The 8,694-nt window shown below is 42.6% G+C and overlaps 1 pseudogene; it reads right to left on the bottom strand.

Moving 5' to 3' along the window:
- Positions 1 to 407: 407 nt before the first annotated feature.
- Positions 408 to 8,694, bottom strand: part of LOC125890728 (protein mono-ADP-ribosyltransferase PARP14-like) — a 45,158-nt pseudogene continuing 36,871 nt past the window's right edge.

Here is an 8,694-nt window from a genome sequence, read left to right as displayed (position 1 = left end):
CAGCAGGAGGTGCCAAGGAGGATCCTGATCCGATGTTGAACCACTTCAACTGACCCCTTTTAACGCGAAGGAGCAGTGGTTCCACTCCGAGCTCCCTCCAGATGTCCCAGCTCCTCCCCCTAACTCTCCCCCAACCCGGAGGGCAATCCACCGGTTTCTGGCAGAGAACCATGGCCTCAGATTTGGAGGTGCTGACTCTCATCCCAACTGCTTCACACTCAGCTGCAAACCACCCCAGGTCATGCTGAGGGTCACAGTGTGATGAAGCCAACAGAACCACATCGTCTGTGAAAAGTAGAGATGCAATTCTGAGGTCCCCACACTCGGCCCTCAGCTGCGCCTCAAGATCCTGGTCAGCAATCTTAAAATCTGAAAGGACTATAAAAACAAATCAGCTGATGAGACAATTTCTGAAAGTGTTGCAATGTTTCTTTAATAAACAGTTTTTAGATTACATCCCATAACAAAGGATACAAAGTGACGAATGTCAGATGAAGGAAAATGACACCTTTAAAATATAATAATCATGCTTTAATCTTTTTTTTTTCATTTTCTAGCTAACTTTAATCTTATACTCAAAAACAGTGCTTTCTTTTTATTTAATCATGCGGCGACTGTTCAAGTCAAGAAAATGGAAACACGCCTCTAGGAAATATGCAGTGTTAGTTAATATCATATAATTAATTGAAATTGTTTTTGCAGACTGAATTTTAACAACAACAGAACGAGGTTAATAGAAGCAGTTACACAATGTGATCGTAGCGTCAATTATGTAAATGTGATCAGGTACTCGGGGTATGCCTGGATGTCATTGAAGACCACAAACATGGTTGGATTGGAACTGTTATCTGCAACACTGTCATACAGGTCTGCAGCATTCCCAGAGTTTTTGGAGGGTGGAGTGATCAAGCCACTTCGTCCATTGGTGAAGTCTCCAACCAGGACCCTGGCCAGGTACATGCGCTTGTGGCCTCTGGCGTCAGGTTTGGCGTACCCTTGTGCCGAGTAGACCGGGTTCACAGCAAAGTAAGAGCCATTGCCTATCATCGCACCTAAAGGATGAAACAGAGGAAGTACAGATTTTATTACTGACTAAACACATCACAGTTTTTGTTAGTTCAGTAAGAAGAACACAGCTCCACCGTCGGCCCTCTGTGAAACTTGAATATATTGTTTACATAGAATTTTTCATTAGGAGAGAAGATTGTTAGCTACAGACAAACTGCCATTTCACTGAGGCTGCTGTCAGCCCTAGAGTGTCTCCTCTGGTCTGAATCAGGGACTCATGTTGTTCCAAAGTTGTATAATTGCCTAGAGTTGGTTGGTGTTCTCACGGCAGCATTTACAAGAGGACCAGATCAAATGCCTTGTGTGAGAAAGCTGCTCTTGATTGGTCAGAATTTCTATGTGGGAAAAATCCAGGAAGTAAACAAAACATCGAAGAAGAGTACACTTGCAAGATAAATGTGACCTTCCCAAACGAACGGCACTGAGGGGGCAATCAACTGGAGTTAGATTGAACCGAACCAAACAGGGCAGGTGTGAAACACCCTAAGAGACAAACTGTATGGATACATTTCATCACATCATTTGGGGCTTTGATCAGAAATCCATTGTTTGCGCTGGTTACCATGTGCTCCTGCGTAGCTGCGGTTGAAGCCTTGTTTGTTGATGAGACTGATGGAGTTGGCTCCGGTGCCGTGGAACAGCTTCCTTTCATTGTTGGTATGTTTGTTCTTCACCTCCAATTGTTTCTTCATCAGCTGGTAGCTCTGCCACAGTGTCGTATTTTGGACCCGTTCAATCTGCCAACACAGTCACGACACAGCACATTATTCATCCTCACTGGTGTCTTTAGATTTGCAGTGTTTGATTTCTAAATGGGACCGACTAGTTTCCACGTGGTAAAAAAAAACATCTGTTTGCTTTTGTTGTTCAGTTTAGTATTTACGCTTAAGCTCCTTCCACAAATATTCAGGTGTAGGTCTAGAATAGAATAGAATATTGTTTATTTGTCATCATCACATGTACAATGAAATTAAAGTCTAGTGACTGACTGAGCCATTCAAACAACCCAACAGTCTCCTTTACAGTGTGTTTTGGTGCATTGTCCTGCTGGAAGGTCCGCCTGTGTCTCACCCTCACCGTCTTGGTACATGGCTCCATTCATCTTCCCTTCGATCATTTGGATTCTGCTGGCCATGAGAAGAGGAACAGCTCATACCTTGATGCTTCCACCTCCAGACTTCACTGTAAGTGTGGGATTTTTATGTTCTGTAGCGATGAAAATTTTCGTGTCACGTTACTTGCGCGAGTTTGAATGCGAGAATATTTTGTGTTGACTCGCGTCATTCGTGCATGAAATCACTGAATTGATGAATGAACTTCTGCCAGTATGTTCTTGGCGTCATACATTCACAGAGGATCTGAATTAGAGGTTGACCGATTCATCGGTTTGGCAGATTAATTGGCACTGATAGGACTTTATATAAACTACTGTTAATAACAGAACGGGGCTCCAACAGTGGCCGACATCTGTAACCCTCCACTTGTCTCATGAGTACGGCCGTAAGGCTTTTGCATGGAGCAACCCACATGTAAATACAAGATAATGTGTGCATTAGATAAGCATGTGCAGTGTAATTTGGCTAGAATTAAGAAGCAAGCCACCATCAATGCGTGTGAAATTAATATCTGATAATCTAACAATCCAGCCATGTAACTACCCTTTGATCAATATCAGTTGCACAGTTTAATCCTCCTAAAGCTCCTCCTAAAACCACCAAAGTGCCATACACCAATTCCATGCTTTGGGGCCCGAGCACCCATGAAAAGGTTCAAGCACTCAGGTGTGCCAGCGTACAGTCGGGCCTGGTGTTATTGGCAGATTAATCGGTCATTGGCTTTTTCCTGCTTCAGACTAGAGCTTGAGCCCAAACCCGACCCAGTTCAGGCCGTAAATTCCCGCCATTATCCTCAGGCTCAGACGGGTCGGGTTCCTCATAATAGACCTAGGCTATGGAACCAACTACTTATGACACCGGCCACGCTGCTGTGCACATGTGAGTTGTCGACGACAATGTGTGTGCCGGCTTCGTCGAGCGTACCAAGTGCAGCATGATGCTAGTGTGTGACAGCAAAAAGACGGGGACCTCGGCACTTAAGAGGCACATGACGAAGGCTTGCCATGGAAAAGAAAGACGAGAGTCAGCCTTCAATGTCCACGTTCGTATCCTTAAAAAAATGTTGGGTTTAAACCAGGCTCGGGCTCATAATTACAGTTAAAGGGATGGGCCGGGCTCGGACAGAACATGCACGGGCTTGGGTGGGGTCGGGCTGGAGTTTTTGAGCCGGGATCTAAACTCTACTCTACGGCTATCGTAAATATATCGGCCATTATGTGATTCACACCCGGTGTGAACACAACACTAGGGTTATGTATAGTGATTTCGGCACAGTGGTGCAGTGGTTAGTGCTGTTGCTTCACAGCAAGAGGGTTCCGAGTTTGAACCCGGGGTGTGGGAGCCCTTCTGTGCAGAGTTTGCATGTTCTCCCTGTGTCAGCGTGGGTTTCCTCCAGGTGCTCCAGCTTCCTCCCACAGTCCAAAGACATGCAGGTTAACTGGTGACTCTAAATTGTCCATAGGTGTGAATGTGAGTGTGAATGGTTGTCTGTCTCTATGTGTCAGCCCTGTGATAGTCTGGTGACCTGTCCAGGGTGAACCCTGCCTCTCACCCAGTGTCAGCTGGGATAGGTACCACCATGGAGCCATGTACCTAAAAATCTGTTGCTATCCACCAAGACGGTGAGGGTGAGACCCAGGTGGACCTTCCAGCAGGACAATGAACCAAAACATACTGTAAAGGAAACTGTGTGTTGGTCCCAGAGGATGCAGTAATTATTTTTAGGGAATAAAAATATCATTAACTCCAGTACGTCAGTAGTGATGATCAGAAACTGAACATACGCTGATGATGTTTGCAGAGAGACCGGTCTTTTTCAGCTCTGTCTCCACATCGTTATATTCCTTAGATCCCGCAGTCAGAGGGAACAGTTTGAGGAGGTCGCCTTTCATGTCATCCCAGTGTGACGGCAGAGCGGCGTCATCTGGAACGAGAACAAGAGTATTTCAAGGTAAGACACGGTGTGGCACAAACTGCATCTCATAGTTTTTGTTCCTGTTTAGACTGGACCGTCACTCTGGATGCAAACTATCGTTTCAAAGAGAGGAAAAGCTCCGTCCTGTAAAGTGGATCCCTGAGTTTTTTCTGTGTGAAGAGCCTCGTGTCTGGTTTTATCTTTTTTAGCTCAGTGTAAAGTTTCAATTTTAATAATAAAATGGAGAGAAACTAGCTAGCTGGCTAACCTGGCAGAATTCACATATAAATAAATGTGTGCTTCAGTAATATTTGAGAATGTTCAGGGAATGTAGCTATATAGCACTGTTTGTTACCTGGGTCAGTGTTAAAGGGATAGTGCACCCATAAATGAAAATTCAGCCATTATCTACTCAGCCATATGCCGAGGGAGGCTCAGGTGAAGTTTTAGAGTCCTCACATCACTTGCAGAGATCCAAGGGGAGAGGAGGTAGCAACACAACTCCACCTAATGGAGGCTGACGGCGCCCCAGATTCAAACGTCCAAAAACACCTAACTGCATTAGGTGGAGTTGTGCTGCTACCCACTCTCCCCTGGGATCTCCTTGAGTGTTGTGAGGACTCTAAAACTTCACCTGAGCCTTTTTAATTAAAATAAGATTACAACTGCTGTCTTTTGTGAAGTTAAGCAAATTGACTGTGTTGTGTCTGTGCCGTAGACTCTCCAGGTGCCGCACTGCCTCTTTTGTTTCTTGAGCATCACATTTTGTTTGTGTGCTGTGCCCTGATCTTCTGGGGACATTTTGCACCTCAGATTCTGACCCTGACCTTTGAAACGGATGGGTGCAGATGTGATGCAGTGGCACAGAAGTGGAGAATTTCTAGCTCACAGCAACTTAATAAGACAAAGTCTCTGGATTTTGTTTGATATCTAGCGTCTGCAAAAAATGTCACACACTTCGGATCTGTCGTTAGCACAGTTAGCTTGTTTGCTGTGGCACATTAATGTTACATTGAATCAAACTGTTGAAGAGCCAGATCTGTTTCAACATACGTAATTCTGAGTCGGGTGCAGCCCCAGTTGATAACTAACATTTGTGAATCGATGCTGAATCGTCCACATTGCTATGAATCTAAGAACTGACAACTCCCCCACAGAGAGTCTTTCTCCAAAAGAACCAAAGGTTTAGCCACCTGACAGTCGCTCCCCGTCCTCTTTTTATGGATCTTTCAGAGACAGAAATCAGCCTCTCCATGTGCACATCTGTACATGAGAATATGTTTTATGTTTAAATGAGAACTATGAAAACAAACTCACCTTTAACCTCTTTCCTCAGCAGCTCCACCTCTTTACGCCCGTTCGCTGACACTGCTTTTCTAAGTGTTACTTTAGCGTGGTATGTCTCATTGTTGATCTTGATCTTCACACGTTCTTCCTTCTTCTCCAGAGCCTCCTCCAGGGTGAGGTTGGTGTAAATGTCGAAGGGCACCATCACCCCGCTGCGGCTCTCAAACTGCCATTCTACCAGTCCGCTCAGCAGCAACGCCTTGCTCTTTAAGTTCTCCGACCTCTCCACCTTCCGAATGATGTCCCTGATGGTCAGAAAAAAACACACTTAAAGGAATATTGTAATGTTTGGTACTCTGGGACCAGAGCTTTGACAGATTTTTTCTCCTCCATGAACAGATTTACTGACCTGACTTCGGACTCAGCGGTGTAGACGTCTCTGGTCAGACCCTCCAGGTGGATGTTGGGCCCCTGGTCCTCCAGCCCTCGGTCCAGACGGATGCTCACCGTCAGTTTCCTCTGCAGGGCCTTCAGCTGGTCCATGTCGGCCTGTGACAGCTTACTGATGTACTGGTCTTTGATGGTTCTCTCCGCCTGCTCGGCCACAATCAGCTCCTCAATCCTTCTCTTGGCCTGAGTCACAGCCTACAGTGGTGGGGTAACAGTCGTGGAGTTTGGTTACAAACAAGCATGCAAGAACATTTTCAGATTGTTATCCTGAACCGCTCTCAGCGCTCTGTGAGGTTCTCTCGTATGACTGACCGACTGACTCACTGATGTCTAGAATCAAGAGACACTTTCAAAGCAAAGAGCTGAAAGGTAAAGTGAATAGTATCATGTCCACCTTTTTGTTGTCGGCACACAGCTGAAACACTGTGGGCTCAAACTCCTCTCCCTCCAGAACCAGAGGGTCGGCACTGGGACGCTCCTCCCCAAGTCCCATGAAGAAAGAAGTGACGCTGTCTGAAACAACATTTAAAAAAAGAAAAGTGTGTTGTGTTACAGCAGTGTGCAAGACATGTTTGTATCAACGTGTGCAGTGTTTTTACTGGAGTCAGTTACAGGACGATGAGATTCTGTATCGTTCTCAGTCAATAAGTTAAAGAGTAATTTGGATCCAGAGACAAGCCTGACGTATGTTCTCGCTCTGTGCCATCGAGCTCCATGAACGTCCAAAATCTTTTAATAGCACATTAATGAGTGGCTGTTGCACTGGGTGATATGATGTTTCATTACCATGAACACACACACCATGTGTGTAGGGTCTGCCGCACAGATACAAATCCCACTTAACATGTTGGTTTGAGTCTAAACATGAGATTGTTGACAGTGTTAATCACATATCCAGAGCAGATGGAGTCCACTTCATACCTTTGAACTTTGTAAAGACGCTCTTCTCCGCCACCTCCTCTCCCTCTCTCTTCTTCATGCTCTTGTGAAACTCCGTCATCATGACCGTCTGGAAGATCAGGATCTTCACGCTGTCAACAAACCTCGGGTGCTTCTTCCTCACAAAGTCCACCACCGCATCCACCATGGCGTCCGCCACCGCTGACGGGTTGGCTCCTCCCTGACCTAAATGGAAGACCCATGATAATGATGATGATGATGATGATGATGATGATGATGATGGACAAAAGGATTGGCACATAGTCGGTGAAAGTTGATGATGAACACTGCAGGCTAACAGTCTAAAGTTTCTCAAAGTGTGAGCTGTAAAGAAAGTATGCCATACAAAAGTCATGTACAAATTCATAGTGTAGAATGTCATTAAAAAAACTCTTAATATAATATAGTATATAATGTTATAAATGTTATAAATAATATATACTATGTTAGTATGTTTAAAAGGCAAAGTAAGTTTAAAGAAAGACAGCGTGTTATAGTACAGAATGTTATAAAAATGTCATAATATAGTAAGTTGAAAAATGTCATAGTACAGTAAATTATAAAAAATGTCACAGTAAAGTATGTTAAAATGGCAAAGCATATTATGTATTATAAAAAGTCATAGTATAGTATGTCGTCCAAAACCATGAAATAAAGTTATGGTCTAGGACTTTAAAAAAAAGTCATAGTGTAATATGTAATTAAAATCATGTTAATACGATATAAAAGTTCGTACAGTACGTTCATAACAGTCAAAAACAAAGTATGTTAAAAAATGTCATGGCATAGAATGTTAAAATTGTCAAAGCATATATTACCAAAAAAGTCACAGTACAGTACAGTAAAGTTAGTCAGTTTGGTTACAGACTCACAATCCTCATATTTTTTCACACAAAATCTGTAACAATTAAAAGAAGGAAGATTCATGTTTGAAATGGCTTTCTGTATGTAATGTTTGTGTAGTATTTTGTATTTTACTTGATGTCATGGCTTTCAGGGGGCTGAAAACTCCATCATAAAGAAGTCACCTATGTCAGACTTTTTCCTTGTTGTATTCATTAACTACATGTTTATATCATGTCATAACACAAGTTCATGTCAAAAAAGATTCTACTGTACACCTTATGTGTTATGAATGACATTATATGTTGTTTAATAAAAGGACACACTACATTATAAACAGATTGTCGGTGGGCAACAATGGGATTATATTTATTGAAAAAACAGATGGCAAATGTTTGATAATTCAGCTAATGAAATCTTTTATTTTGTACAACAAACGTTATTCGAATGTTATTCAAAAAGTAAGAGGATAGTATGTTGTCCAAAACCATGAAAAAACGTAATACTATAGCAAAAGTCATAGTATAGCATGTCGTCCCAAATCATGAAAAAAGTCATAGTATAGCATGTCCTCAAAAATAATGAAAAAAAGTCATAGTATAGCATGTCGTCCCAAATCATGAAAAAAAGTCATAGTATAGCATGTCGTCCCAAATCATGAAAAAAAGTCACAGTATAGCATGTCGTCCCAAATCATGAAAAAAAGTCATAGTATAGCATGTCGTCCCAAATCATGAAAAAAAGTCACAGTATAGCATGTCGTCCCAAATCATGAAAAAAGTCATAGTATAGCATGTCGTCCAAAATCATGAAAAAAAGTCATAGTATAGCATGTCGTCCAAAATCATGAAAAAAAGTCATAGTATAGCATGTCGTCCCAAATCATGAAAAAAGTCATAGTATAGCATGTCGTCCCAAATCATGTAAAAAAGTCACAGTATAGCATGTCGTCCAAAATCATGAAAAAAAGTCATAGTATAGCATGTCGTCCCAAATCATGAAAAAAAGTCACAGTATAGCATGTGGTCCAAAATCATGAAAAAAAGTCATAGTATAGCATGTCGTCCCAAATCATGA

This window comes from Epinephelus fuscoguttatus, linkage group LG6, assembly GCF_011397635.1.
Source record: "Epinephelus fuscoguttatus linkage group LG6, E.fuscoguttatus.final_Chr_v1".
In the NCBI taxonomy this organism is placed as follows: Eukaryota; Metazoa; Chordata; class Actinopteri; order Perciformes; family Serranidae; genus Epinephelus; species Epinephelus fuscoguttatus.
Note: the sequence above shows the minus strand (reverse complement) of the source record. Positions and strands in the feature narration are given on the sequence as shown.